Genomic DNA, 13580 nt, shown 5'->3' on the forward strand with positions numbered 1-13580 from the left:
TCTAAATCATATATCTGTTTATTCATTTTCCCCAGCCCCCAAAAGTCTCCTACTTTCTTGTTGGCATTTAGACTCTGTGTGTTTGAAGACTGAATCCTGTTTACTTTATTATGAAATGATGAATTCATGAAGCCAGATCTATCCTGGATATCACTTAGGAGAACCTACTTGCTCTTACCCTAATGAGTTTAATTATTATTGGTGTCTCATGAAATAGGAAGTCAATTTAAGGTTGTTTCTACTAAAAATGGGAAAGTAAGTGGGAAAGGTGAGGAATGCATTTCTTGGTTGGGGATGCCCATACAGAAGGGTAGTTTGTGAGCAAGTTGAGTGAGTTAGCAGAGAGGATGGTTGTAATTGGATGTCTCTTCTGTTCATTCCACCAATTCCCAAGGCAACCAATTTAGCCTGGAAAGGCTTTCCCTGTAAGGAAGGAGGTATTATTCTCCCATTCTTAATGATGTCATCTTGTGTTTTAAAAAAGAAACAAAAACAAAACCCAAAAGGAACAAATCCAAAATCTATAAAGACTCTCAAACTCAGTAGGCCTCCAGGATGATTTGTGCCATTGGGCCATTAATGTCCAATCAGCTTCAGAATTCTTTCACTGTATGTGCAGGGGATGTTCCTTTCTCTTATAAACTCATGTATCAATTATAGACTGCACAATTCATTTGGAAATTAATCATCAACTGCCTTGTGATATCTCTTCTATTATTTCTTGAGCTTTTGCTTAATTTTTAATGGGTCTAAAACTTGTTTTGAATCTATGATTAATTTTTAACTCCTTTAGTGAAAAATCTATGCACTATACCTCTTTTTTCTCCCTAATTCCAAAGCAGTGAAGCCTCAAGAAACTAATATTGCTTTCTTTTATTTCATATGGATGTCGGATTTATAAATCTACACTCACCTTTTCTTAAAGAATATTGAAGGCATAGCAAAAGAAATATTTATTGAATGGTGTTTTCTTTACCCTAGAGATTTCTTCAGAATTTTTTAAAGACACAAATATTTGAAGAAATTTAGTGACTGGTTCACAAATATATTGCTCCTGCTTTTATCTTTTTTCACTACAGTGTGAGTAGATAGATGGAGGAGGAAGAGGAAGAAGTGAATTTTAGAACCTTTGTGTGCTCACCTCAATTGTGGCAGCTCTATCAGTAGTAGGTATTATTCCCATTTTAAAGCTGTGCAGTGGAGACTTACAGAAGTCAGAAGGTTGCACAGCCACCATCAGAGATTGGAATTATATTTGAGTCAGTTTGCTAAGCAAAAATTTAGCTATTTTCTCTTAGCCAATCAGCTTCTACTGCCTGCTCCAAGGATACTGATGCCTACGAATGTTCAAGGTGAAGGAGTCCTTGGCCAAAGGCAATAAAGCACCAGGGTAAAGATGACTTCACTTTGGTTTTCATTAGCAGTCCTCTTCGCTTGTTCTCTTGCAATTCAGTTCTCAAGTTTCTCCTAACTTGAATTCTGAGTTCTAGGACCTCACACAGAATATAGGCTAGGTTTTTACTTTGCTGCATTCTTATTCAGCTTTATTTAGCCCCTAGTCTGTGAAGTGTCTCCTATTAAGTTGAGTTTTACATGTTAAAATGGTCGTTTTGCTCATGGGGAGAGCACAGGTCTTGTTAAGAATTTTGAATGTGATGGAAGCATGGTGGGAAGACATGTTCAATGCCTGATTGGGAGTTGCTGGTTTCCATCTGAAGTCAAGTTCTATGATGGATTTACCTGAATTCTTCCTTTATCAGTTGGTCATGGAAATTTCGTATTTTTCATAAATAAGGATTATTTAAAATAACAAAAACTGTTTCAGAATCATATTTGTTAACCCACTTATACCACTCCTAGGCATATATGCAAATGAATCTCTATGCCACCACCATTATCTATCCCTGTACATCCACATTTATTTTTGCTCTGTTCATAAGAGCAAAAACAAAAAAACAAAAAACCAAAACAAAAAAATCCCCCCCCAACAAAAAACCCAGAATTAGCTTAGATGTCCACCAAATGATTTATGAATACAATGAAAATCTGGTATTTACATGATGTGTTTTTAATCAGCAATAAAGTAAAATGGGATTATAAAATGTATTGGGAAATGGCTGGAACTGGAAAGTATTATATTTAATGAGATAATACAGGCTTGGAAAAACAAACACTACAGATTCTATCTTAGATGCAGATTATCATAGGAACATTTACATGACAGTGAGTGTGGGGAGAGAAAAGGATACTGAAGGGGAAATGAGAGGGTCACAAAGAGTCTGTAAGTGGGGAGGGTAGGAGAATGCACGTGATACGGTTTCAGAAGGGGAAATAGTGGTGGGGCGTAAATGGGGATGGTGCAAAGAGACGAGGGAATGTTTAAAGTGGTTGGACAGAGATGCTTTGTGTAGTGGGAAAAGCTGTTCCTTGAAGCCATGAAGCTTAGATGAAAGTCCTAGTGCCAAGTATGGTCTATTCTCCTATTAGTTGATCATCAGGGAGGTCTGGAGGTCCTCCAAACCTCTAGTAGGCAAGTGCTACTGATGTTGGTTGCCCCAAAGAAGTAGGTAGGATGCTGGCTGGTTTTATGTCAACTTGACACAAACCCCAGTTATTTGAGAAGAGGGAAGCATAATTGAGAAAACGTTTTCATAAGATTGTCTTGATTAATGATTGACGTGGAAGGGTCCATCATAGAGGGGGTGGTGTCACTCCTGGGCAGGTGGTTCTGGGATGTATAATAAAGCAAACACAACAAAGCATAGCAAGCAAGCCAGGAAGCAGCATCCGTCTGTCTCCTCTACTTCAGTTCTTGCCTCCAGGTTCCTGCCCTGACTTTCCTTCAGGATGGACTATGATTAGGGCATAAAAACTGAAGTACACCTCTTCTACCACAAGCTTATTGCTGTTTTATCACAGCAATAGAAATCCTAACTAAGACAATGGGTAAGACCTATTGTTGATCCCACACTCCCTGGTCACAGGATTTAGAAAAATGCACCTGAGACTGAGTTAGAAGCTTCTTACTTGCTGAATAGCATTGGCAGTGAAGGAAGATGCTATGTTAGCTCCTGGGGGTGAAAATTAACAGTCTTTCTCAGATGTGAACCCTGCATTCAACACTATTGACTACCATACAAGATGTATCCTGTGGTACAATAATGGGATGTCTGTCCTAGGAATAATCAACCACTTTCTGATTATATGTGGATTTATATCTGTCCCCAGAGACTTCACCAAAAGCCTGTGCCTGGGGCAGTCATAGGCCCACTTTTGCTGTTGTCTTAAATGAGCATGATGTTACCATCAAATTACCTTCTAAATGCGTATGTTTATGTCCACACAATAGTGATACTGTCAGCTTTAATCAGAGGAGCTGTTTGTTTTTATTGCTTTTGTATGTCTGTTTATTTGGTTGGCTTTTGCCTTTTCTGTTTGGTTTGTGAGACTGAACCCTATTGCATAGACTTGGCTGGCTTCAAACTCACAGAGACACACATCTCTCTGCCTCCAAGCATTAGAATGAAAACTGAGTGCCAATACACTCGACTTTTGAGAAAATTTTTTATGTTAAAAAGTGTGTGTGTGTGTGTGTGTGTGTGTGTGTGTGTGCATGCGCATGTGCATGCGTGCATGTATGCATGCATGCTAGAGGCAGAGGTAGGTGTGGAATATTTTTTTGGTTGCTCTCCACTTAATTTTTTTGGAGTGTCTTATATTGACTCTTCTGGAGTCTGCTGTTTTGGGTAAGCTTCCTGATGAGCCTTCTGATATTATCCATCTATGCTCCTACTAGCTCTGCAATCAAAGATTGCTTTTACGTGGGTACCAGGATAAATTCATGTTCTCATTTGTCCAGCAAATACTCACTGAACCATCTTCCTAGCCCTAAAGAAGCTCTTCTATTTTGCAATAATCTGGTAACTACAGAGACGTATAACTGGTCAAATGGATGAGAATAAATAACTGTTGAATGCTCAGCCATAATGGGACAACTATGTCAGCCCTTCCAAGACCCAGTGAATATCTTGGAAGAAATGACAGGAAGAGTGTAGGAGCCAGGAGAGTTAGTGGGTGTGGTATGGAGCTCTAACTTACTGAGTATGGCATGACTGTTTCCCTGTTGATCTTATAGCAGCTGTGATTTCCTTGTGGTCATATAATATTGGGCCTGTCAGCATCCTGTCATCAAATGAGGAGAGGAGCATGGGTTCCTTCTGACCTTCTCTGTGGTAATAAAATGATTAATGGATGATGAAGAGGCATTTTCTTCACTGGTATAGCCACTGCTAAAGTGCTCATCCTCCTATATGCCACCTTAATAAGACTCATTGGATAATACATACAAAACAGACCCAAAAGTAAGAGAGGGCTAGTTCGAAAAAGGAAATGGGGAAGGGACTCAGAAGGAATGGGAGGACAAGAGGGAAAAATGAGGGTGGGAGAATGTAACTGAAATTAAAGTATATGTTAGTATATACAAATATCACAATGATATCCATAATTTTCCATAGTTAGCATATGCTAATAAGAAACATTTTCCAGAAAGCACATATGCCAGAAGGACAAGATGTGCCCTCCTAAGATCATGTGAGTTTCAGTGCTCATTAGTTTTCCTCCTACATTTGTCAATCTAGCTAGGTCTCCTGACCCATGTTTTGCAGTGGTCCTCAACCTTCCTGAGGCTGTGACCCTTTAAGACAGTTGCTCGTATTATGGTGACCCCAACCTTAAAAATATTTGGCTGCTACTTCATAACTATAATTTTATACTGTTATGAATTGTAAGGTAAATATCTGATATGCAGGATAGCTAATATGTCAGGCCAAAAGGGTTTGTGATTTACGGCTTGGGCACTTGGAGTTGGTATTAAATCATCTTTCTTCTTAATGCCATGAATTAGGGGGCATTTCTAATGCATTCCTGGCATCTACTCAGCATATGCTGATAGCAATACACTTCCCCAATTTCTTGTGAAAATTGGGGAATTCTCCAGACACTGACTGGGTCAAACACCTTTTTTTTTTTTTTTTTTTTTTTTTTTTGTGGCCAACAACAAGTCCCAGTTGAAACTCTCAAAAGTTACCCTCTTTTTGCTACATCCTTCTTAAGGGTAGGTTCATGTCAGTGAGATTCAGTTATTCCTGGAATCCAAGGTTCCTGAAATCTTAAGATTGGAAACCTCTGGGTGCCTTTTAGGGGTTTAGAATGGAACATTGTAAAAGTTGGAAGCAAGAAGCTCCTTGTCCTTTAAGCCCTGAAAGTCGTCCACGTTTTTAATGGATACTCTGAATTGTTAATATTCTTACCTGTGATATAAGCCAGTGACTGACCTAAAGTAAAGGAGATAAACACAACTGAGGCTTAGATGCCCAGCTTTATTCTAGCTCTTAGTTACCATGTGAACCCAAAGTGGGCGAGGGGGGAGTCAATGCATCTAAGCAAAAGCAGTTTCTAAGCACTGGTTATAGTAACTTCTTAAAGGATAGTTGGAAGTTGTCTTTGTAACAGATAATTTGTGATGATCACATCCATTTAAGTGACTGATGATTGACTAACACCACACAGGTACAGCATGAAAGCATTGCAGAAACATCTGTTTTGCCCTATTCTAAAGTAAGTGTCTTAAAATGAGGGCACAGAGAGGATTTCACAAAGAAGAGATAAAATAACTTTATAGGAAGCCAGAGGCTCCGATGGTTCCAAGCCCTGGGTTCTCATGCGCAAAGAATGAAGCTTAAGCGCTGCCACCAGCAAGGGCTGACTGAGCATTAGTCATATAATCAGGGATTATCCACTGGGATAATCCAAACAAGGCAAGTGCTCAAATTTTAACTAATCACAGATTGCTTCCCCTGCCTCCAAATGTACCCCCCAAAGCCTCCCCTCTAAGCTCCTCCCGCACAGCTTCAAATGATATTGGTTAAATACCACCAAACTCACATACCCCACACAGACACACATAATTAAACATGAAAAAAAAAAAACACCCATTGAAATGTCAATACTCTGATTCAGTGAATCATAATTTCTATTTTTTGGAAGTATTATGGGTGAGAAGAGGAGACAGAAGCCAATAAGGCAGTATCATGTCAGGAACCCCAAAAGTAATCAGTTCTAATTCTTAACCTTGGCCAGAAACTGGTCGTGCTTTGATTCTGTCTTGGACAAAGGTAAGAAATATGTTTAGAGCTTAGTTTATGGTCTGGTCTCTTGTTATCTTTCCTTTTCCACAACTACCTGGGCCAGTTTCTATCTCCTGTTGTCTTCGGTGAGACTCAGGAATCCCAAGTTCTATGGCAATATAAACATGAATTGGTGAGGTGCTGTTTTTACAACCTTGTGCAATTAATTTCACAACCTCATCTGGAAAGATACAGTTTTAAATTACTTCTGTTGTTCCCTAGTGCCAAATTTGAAGACAAAAATCATGACTAGAAATGGGTATAGAACAAACAAAATCCATCACCAAATTACCATAATTAAGGTTAATCTACATAATTTTATAGTATATTAAGTACAGGAGGTGTGTACTATACTGTTCACACTGGGTAAAACTATCATAAATGTGATTGTGTTGGGGGCTGTGCAGAAGGAGCAGCAAACAGCTCTAGAACTCATGAAATGCAGCCCACAGGTTAGCAAACCCATAATGGGTGTGTCTTGGCGAAGCATAACCCCGAGAACTACATGTCCTGAGGACTTCATGCTGATATGGAGCATAGCTCTGCTTGTTACCCTTGTGGTCCTCATAATCCCCCTAATACATGAATTGTGTGAGTACTATAAAGGGGGATTCTCATCTCTTACTGGACAATATCATTGTCATTCACAATAACAATGCTTGCTCTTTTTCTGGTGTTGCTGCTGGAGCAGATTAATGATTCAACCACCACCCTTGAAAAGAACCTGCAGATGTAGATTGCTAACAATGACCCTTAGAAAGAATTTGGAAAAATAGATTGTTCAACAAGGTTAGGTAAAGATGTTTTTGTAAGTGGTTCTGACATAGAAAATCTTAGAGAAAAATTGATTGTTTAGCAAGGTTAGGTAGAGATGTTTTTGCAAGTGACTCTGATGCAGAAAATCTTAGAGAACAATTTGAAGTTAAGAAAAAATATACTCAAAAAAAAAAAAAAGAAAGAAAAGAAAAGAAAAGAAAAAAATACACTCTTAATTGTAAAGATGGGGACTTTTGAGGTTTGTGATAAAAAACAATACCCCAATTAACACTAGCTGATGTGGCTTTCCCACTGAAGCTGGACGTCAAGGTGACTAATTTCTTATATGTATTTTTGCCCTCTGCTTCCTAATGTGATTTAACAAAACATATTAATGAGTAGATGAGCACCTTTAGGATTTAGGTAGAGATAGCTGATTACTTTTATATAGAAGTTTAGGTTTGTGATTCTTTTAAGATCTTTATAAGATTACTTTTAAAGATAATTGATTCTTTCTTCGTAACTGCAAATTGCAGGCTGCCAGTAAAGAATGGATGAGAAATTATTTTGCTTGCTTACACTTTGTTAATATATAACAAATTACTTAGTTACAAAATGTATGTGGGTTCTTGGAAATAACTTGTTATTCATGTTTGTTTCTTACCCATAATATGTAATAGATTTGATCATGTGAAGATATTGGGGAACATGATTTTCTTATGTATATCCATTGTATCATTTATTTATAGAGAAACAGAACATAAACATTGTGATTTTTGTACTGCTTGAAAGGTTTTGTTGGGGTATATATACTGTGAGAGAAAAAATAAAGCAAGAAGAAGCAGCTTGTTGAAACCCACCTGCTGGAGTCTGTCTTACTTCATCATCGTGTGTGTGTGTGTGTGTGTGTGTGTGTGTGTGTATGTGTGTATGTATGTGTGTGTGTGTGTCTGTCTTTTCTCTCCGTCTATCCCTTTCTCTTTTAGATGCTTGCCACCATCAGTGGAAGCCATTGCCAGCAACAATCTGTTGCAGACTGGAAGGTTGCCCTCAGAGAAATTCTGCAGGGTTACCAGCCAGCCTCAGGGTCTATGCCCGTCTCAATTTTCCCCAGTTGATGTTGAAGCTGGACTTCGATATGATTATCTTTTTTTTTTTCCTAGAGAAGATTTCTCTGTAGCCCTTGATATCCTGAAATTCACTATGTAGACCATGCTGTCCTTGAACTTAGAGATCAGCCTGCCTCTCCTTCCCTTGTGTGTGATTAAAGGCTTGTGCCACCAATGCCTGGCACAATTATGTGTCTTTTAACATTTCCCAGAGGTTCTACAGAAAGCATGACAGTGTACAAAGTGCAAAGCAGTCCAACAGCCATTTGAACAATCACTTAAGAACCCACCTAAATGTTGTCTTATATACCACAGTGTTTCTCTCCTTTGTGTTCTTTCTCTTGTTTCTTGTTCTAAATTTCCATGAAAGGTAGTTGCTTTAGTAAAAGAAACCTAATTGGCACCGGCTGAGTGGGCTCCTTGCTAAGGTTATCATGGTGTTTTTACTGAAGTCACCTTAAATGGCAGAAAGCTCTACATGTTGGGAGGCATGGCCTGGTCTCAGTGCTATGACATTAGGTGGTGGGCTGATGTCCTTCATCCTGGAGTGAGCAAAGCAGAATGACCAATTCCGTCATCCTTCTCTGATGTGCCTTTGGGAAAGCAATAAAGGATGCCTTTTCTTGTTAGGGTATGTTAATATTTTCAAATACATTTTACATTTTCATTGTGAAATAATAGGTATATTTCTAAAAGAAGACTTAGAAACAAAACATAAACTATATCATTTACACTTAAACTAGTTAAATAAGATGGGAATTACTTATTTAAATGAATCAGCATTTTCTCTTAGAATGTAGTGTGTTATCACACATTTCTTAAGTTAATAGCTTTGGGAAAATGGCTGTAGAGGTGGCGAGTGGGTCAAAGCTAAACATGGTAGCTAAAAAATTCCTTTAATGCATTTATTCTTAAATTATTATTTCCTTAGAAAATGAGTTTGGTTAATATTTTAGAGCAAAATCAACCAGAGAATAAAACTGATGCATTCTTTTTCTTACTATGTTCTTGTTCTTGGTTGCATTTTTACAAAAAAAAGTCTTTAAAAAATGTTGATTGTAGTGTTCTAACTGTAAAAGAAATGAGCAACACTCCCCAAATATTTATTTATCTATAAGTTGCGTACACAAACACATACATCAACACATGCATGAGCCATTTTAACTAGTATTGCAAGGAACAATATTTAAGTATGAAGAAGCTGATTGATAGAAAAAGTGGATGGAAACCTTTTGATATTTGAAGGACTGATGTGGAGCCATATGTGGTGACATCATTTTTATTTCTTTCAGGTCAAAGAACTCATAATAGAAATGTTAACACTACTTTTTCTTCCTTCAACTTACATCATTAATTTCAATTCCAATTTGTATTTCTTTGTAGAGATTACTTGTATAACCCACTGGCAATCTTGAGAAATTTTCATATAAAAATGAACTGTTGGGCAAGGCTCTGATTTCAATCCTTCATATTAAAAAACAATCATCTGTAAATGTATTTAGTTAGGCAGATCAGTCTAAAATCCAATGTGCTGAAAGCTCTAGACCTGGTGAAAAGAATGAGCTGAGGAAATCCCACTTGTTGTGAGAATCTTGCTACAGACCCCTCTTTGGGTCATCATCCTTGGGTCCCCAGAAACAATTTGGAGGAGACATACAGATGGTAGGTAGTGTACAAGGTAGGTGGAATTTACTTTGGGGAGCACAAGGGTCCTTGCACTCATAGATCAGGACTAGGAAAACCAGGAATGTTAAACACATGGAGCTGTCTCTTCAAAGAAAGAGATGTGTAACCTGTTTTCTGCCCAGAAGGCTGAGAATGGAGATGGTTAATAGACAAGGTGACCTCTGTGCTATCTGTTGGCTCAGGCTATATCTAGTTCTCCTAAGCTCCCCAAACCAGGCCTGGTAGTGGTTAATAGTCTAAGAGAACTCTGAACTGTGTATGGCCAGGCATTTCCCCGGGATCTCACACACAGGACTGGAAATGATCAGTAGCCTAGATGACCTCTGGGCTAATTGCATGTCTGAGACTACACCAGATCCTCCCCTAAGCTCATAAGACAACACACGTTATTCTAACTGCAGAACTCATGTTCAGGGAAGAAGTGGCACATACTTTGAAAGCATTTTCAATATAAATATGCCTCCTTGTATACACGGGATTGTGTTACACCAGGAAGTGCTTTTCAACTTGTCCTGTGCTTAAATATGCCTGGGATCAGACTCTAGAAGTTTGAACTAACATTGGCTACTGACCTGAATCATGTTGATTCTGACATCCTTCTTTCCTCATGTGGAGGATCGTTACTCTGCTAACCCTGGTGTTTGCAGAGACCCCACAGCTTATTACAAGGTAACGTTGGGTACTCTTAAGGTTGAGGACAATGACCAGAGAGGTTGTTCCAACTTCCTGATTTAAGTTGGCTTTGTACTGTTCCTACATGTCTGAAACAGTTTTCCCTAAGGGAATTTTCCTGACCACGTGATTCCAAAGACCATTTGGATTAACTCTTCAGGGGTGTATATATAATTGTATATCTCTGCTCTTTACCAGAAAGACTCCAGCTAGATCACAACCTTAAGATCCTTCAGGCAATTCAGGGTGACATATATATTCATCCAGGGTCACAGGTACAACTCAGACCCCATTGTTCTAAGTAGTATTCAGTATTCAGAGACTTGTTGCTTTAGATGCTGTTTCACAAGCTGATTATGGGAGAGGGGTCGGTTGTCAGCTTGACTTTCTTACCATTTTGGGATTACTCTCTTCTTAGCATTTTGTCCATAGACTACATGACAAGTGATTTGGACATACGGGTAGGGACCAAGGTTCTTTTCATGGTTATTAATAAAACTGAAATGTCTTTTAAGTTCTAGAGTGAGATAATTGAAAGTTCAATATTTTTTCCAAGCTCTTCTTTCAGCATTAGTACGTGCCAGTGTGATAACAAGGAGTGCAAAGGAGAGGACACTTTTTAGGGTCACAATTAGTAACAACCGTAAAACAATTATAAAACAGACACAATGTTTCTCTTTTCCTCATCTGATCTTCTAATAATCAAGCATGTGCTTTCTTACTAATAATTAAAGTGACATAAATTTGTGTGAGAAAAAAGAAAGGAAGATTCTTTCTGCCATTACCATTTCTCCCTAAATATAAGCAGGACTCTGAGTTTGCCCCTGTATGTTCTGTGGCCTACCTAGCTGGGAGTTCTTACTGCTGAGATAGCAATACTGAACTGTGTGTTGATAAAGGCTCCAACATAGTTCAAGTGCAAATTATGTTTTCTGATAGGAATTATATTTCTTCCCACGGTAGAAAACCATTGAAATGGAATATTCTGCAAGGCTTTTAGATAATGATTAATATAGTTGCCCAGCTGCTTGTGTTGACAGTTGGGAGCTGTGCATATTTTCTTTCTGTCTTTTTGGAGTCTCAGCTATTCTCTGGGGCATGTTGTGTCATGTATAAAGCTAAGCTCTGAACACTGATGGTAGTTTGCCCTGAATAAACATGTACATTCTGTCTCTCTCTCTCTCTCTCTCTCTCTCTCTCTCTCTCTCTCTCTCTCTCCAGATTGTCTTGGTAATCTTATCGCTGCTTTTTAGTGCTGTACTTTACTTTCCCCAGTGTGAAACATTCTGTCTTCAAATGCATTTGGCACTTGCTGGTAGCAGAGTTAACTGAAGATGGTGCATTTTTCCCAGGCAGTGACTCGCTTTGATCATGAAAGAATATTTCTTGGGATAGCTCTGTGATAGCATGAGAAGAAAAATTATTATCTCAAATACAGTTTTGATATTCACCTGTAGATACCGTCTCAAATGACAGCTGTATATTTAATATGTCAAAGGTACATAAACACAGGAGAGAAGTTTATCTTATTTTTAGGACCTGGAAATTCTTAGAGCTAAATAATATAAAGGAAAAGTGAAAGAATTTGACATTTTATAACCATTCCATGCTGACAATGAATACATAAACCCACTATCCCATGGTGTCATTTTCAGAGAGAGAACAGAGCAAAGCTTTCCGTGACAAAACACTCTGCAGTGTTATCTGCTACAAGCCAAGAAGGGAAGTTATAACCCATGCTTCTACTTGGATGCATTTATTGAAAATTGATTTTAAATCAAAGTTATATAAGTGATACATTCTTGTAAAAAATTAAAAAGTAAAGTTCCTCCACTCTTCCCACAGACCATCTGTTTCCAAAAGACTGCTCCCCAGTTTCCCAGAAGAAGCCATTATTAACTATTATTAAACATTCCATACATATGTTTCTGGCATTTTGTGTGTATAATAGTACAGAGCTCAACACACACACACACACACACACACACACACACACACACCCCACCACCACCACCACCACCACCACCACCATCACCACCACACTGTTTAGGGGGTAGTTCAGCATTCCTAGAAGGAGGAGTTCTGCATGGATCAATACAAGCACAGTGTGGACCATCATCCACATGGAACTATATTCCTTGAACCATAAATATGCAATTACATTTCCATTTCCATTAAAAATTCCAGGATGATGTAATGCCTATTGACAAAGTTTCTTTCATTTTTCAGTCATTTATGCAACTGTTGCCCAGTCTTCCCAGAGTGGATGGTACAGGTCTCTACCAGCTCTCAGTTGCTAGCTAAGGTCTTTTTTGGTTTCCTTTCCTATTCCCTCAAAAATCCCTTGTGGGCTATGTGTAACTTGTATTTAAATTAACACGGATGTGTTTCTCTATGTAGAAGGCCTAGTAGAGTCACTAATAAACTGCTTTGATTTAGATGTAAAATATCTCTATAGGCTGGAGTGTTTGAATACTTGGTCTCTAGCTGGTGGCAATATTTGGGAAGGTTTTGGAACCTTAGGAGTGAGGCATACTCAGAGGAAGTAGGTCAGCCTTGAAGTATTTTCTGCTGGCTTCACTTCTTGTCTACCCTCCACTTTGAGACTGTGGATGCAATATGACCAGCCACTTTGTATTCATTCTACCATTCCTTCTCCATGGTGATGAGCTATATTCCCTCAATCTAAGGCACCACAAATACTTCATTCATTTTAGATCCCATGCTATCATAAATTTGGTCATAACAACAATGAAAGTAACTAATACACAAATCTTTCATTAATCATGATTAAGTTTAATTTGTTTCCCTGAGGACAAATACTCATGAATGGAGGTTATCATAATGCAAACAATAACTTATATAAAACCTACTCAACTTGTAAAAGTAGTCCTAATTAACTGAGCTTGGACTGAGTGGTTGGAAATTTATAGTAGTGTATAGTTCTTTTTAAAGAACATATCTGGAGAATAGAGAGTCTTCAAACCACAGAGAAAATATCTGTATCCTTTTATAGTTATCTATTGCTTACTATTTATGTACTATGCAGCAACTGCCACAAAATATAATGGCATAGAAAAATGTAGATTATATTAGAGAGGCATCTGAGCAAGTCTATAAATGAGACAGTAAACAGTGTACTTCTGTGGATTCTGCTTCACTTCTTGCTCTA

Source organism: Acomys minous, assembly GCF_964271855.1.
Source record: "Acomys minous genome assembly, chromosome: 8".
Taxonomy (NCBI): domain Eukaryota; kingdom Metazoa; phylum Chordata; class Mammalia; order Rodentia; family Muridae; genus Acomys; species Acomys minous.